Source organism: Myxocyprinus asiaticus, chromosome 35 (assembly GCF_019703515.2).
Source record: "Myxocyprinus asiaticus isolate MX2 ecotype Aquarium Trade chromosome 35, UBuf_Myxa_2, whole genome shotgun sequence".
NCBI classification, from domain to species: domain Eukaryota; kingdom Metazoa; phylum Chordata; class Actinopteri; order Cypriniformes; family Catostomidae; genus Myxocyprinus; species Myxocyprinus asiaticus.
Window position 1 is genome coordinate 38270928 of NC_059378.1, and position 2328 is coordinate 38273255.

Here is a 2328-nt window from a genome sequence, read left to right on the forward strand (position 1 = left end):
GTTTGGGCACCCTGCATGGTCAGAACTTAATAAAACCCCCTGGTAAGTATCACAGCTTGAAAAAGCTTTTTGTGGCCAGCTAAGTGTCTTTCAGTTTTTGTTTGGGGGATTTTCGCCCATTATTCCTTGCAAAAGGCTTCTATTTCTGTGAGATTCTTGGGCCGTCTTGCATGCACTGCTCTTTTGAGGTCTATCCACAGATTTTCGATGATGTTTAGGTCGTGGGACTGTGAGGGCCATGCCAAAACCTTCAGCTTGTGCCTCTTGAGGTAGTCCATTGTGGATTTTGAGGTGTGTTTAGGATCATTATGCTGTTGTAGAAGCAATCCTCTTTTCATCTTCAGCTTTATTTACAGGTAGTGTGATGTTTGCTTCCAGAATTTGCTGGTATTTCATTTAATCCATTCTTTGAAATGTTCCCCATGCTGCTAGCTGCAACACAAGCCCAAAGCATGATCAATCCACCCCCGTGTTTAACAGTTGGAGAAGTGTTCTTTTCATGAAATTCTGCACCCTTTTTTCTCCAAACACACCTTTGCTCATTGCAGCCAAAAAGTTACATTTTAACTTCATCAGTCTGCAGGACTTGTTTCCAAATGCATCAGGCTTGTTTAGATGTTTATTTGCAAACTTCTGATGCTGAAATTTGTGGTGAAGATGCAGGAATGGTTTTCTTCTCATGACTCTTCCATGAAGGTCATATTTGTGCAGGTGTCGCTGCACAGTAGAACAGTGCACCACTAATCCAGAGTCTGCTAAATCTTCCTGAAGGTCTTTTGCAGTCAAACAGGGGTTTTGATTTGTCTTTCTAGCAATCCTATGAGGAGTTCTCTTTGAAAGTTTTCTTGGTCTTCCAGACCTCAACTTGAACTCCACCGTTCCTGTTAACTGCCATTTCTTAATTACATTATGAACTGAGGAAACGGCTACCTGAAAACACTTTGCTATCTTCTTATAGCCTTCTCCTGCTTTGTGGGCATCAGTTATTTTAATTTTCAGAGTGCTAGGCAGCTGCTTAGAGGAGCCCATGGCTGCTGATTGTTGGGACAAGATTTGAGGAGTCAGAGTATGTATAAAGCTTTGAAATTTGCATCACCTGGCCTTTTCAAACGATGATTGGAAACAAGCCATAGCCCTAACAAGCTAATTAAGGTCTGAGACCTTGGTAAAAGTTATTTGAGAGCTCAAATCTCTTGGGGTGCCCAAGCTTTTGCATGGTGCTCCTTTCTTTTTTTTCACTCTAAAATTGTAAAAAAAAAATAATAATAATAATAATAATAATACACGTATATTGCTTAAAATGTAGAAAAGAATGTTTCATCTTTAACTTTATGCCTTTTTGAGATCAGTTCATCTTTTACTCACTTAACTATTCACAGCAACAGAAATTTTGACCAGGGGTGCCCAAACTTTTGCATGCCACTGTATATATATGAATCTACAATTATTAGCAAAGAAATACAAATAATAATTCAAATAGGGTACAACGAGTCTAAAGGCCCCTAAAGGAGTAAAAGACTCCTTTGATTTTATTTTCTCCCAAAAAATCCCCGCCTGTTGCAGGTGCCAAAGGCCCCCATAAAACACATTGGGGTTTGTGTGTGTGTGTGTGTGTGTGTGTGTGTGTGGTATTTTTAGTGTGAGCAAACTGATTTGTTATGAAGAATGTTCAAAGTGGGCTCACATTCACTGATCCAATCACAATGGAGATTAATATATTCATAGAATACTTATGTTATAAAAATCCAATTTTTTTTTTTTTTTTTTTTTAATAATTAACAGGAAATGGTTGACTTTTTATGAAGTAGTTATTCTGAGTAAGCGTTATCTTAATTTGTTACTCAAAAAGCATCTTGCTGTCTCAAAATTATTTGCATTTGTTGACAAATTTTGGACTATAACTTTTGCCCCATATCTACAGGATATCACTGTAACCCCCCTAAAAACTGAATTTTAATCAAAACAACCTTCCGTTAGTATTTCTTTTCACAGAAATGATGTTTCTCCATCAATATTCAATAAAAAGAAATAATTGCTTTCAATCTTGATACACTTTGTGACCAGAAATAATTTCCTTAAGGTGTGCCTTTAGCCCTGTTGTACCCTACTATAAAAACAAAGTGAATGAAACAAAAAAATAATTATAATAGGCTACATAATAAATAATTTTTGCATTAAAATAAATACATAAATATCTTGAAAACCATATGGTTTTTAAAGTATTTTAGACTGGTATCAGTTTTCAATGGTGCTGATGCTGCAGATTCGCGCGCGGGAGGGGAGGTGATGCCGTGACGTCACGTGGGGAGAGCCGATGGATGGCAGGAG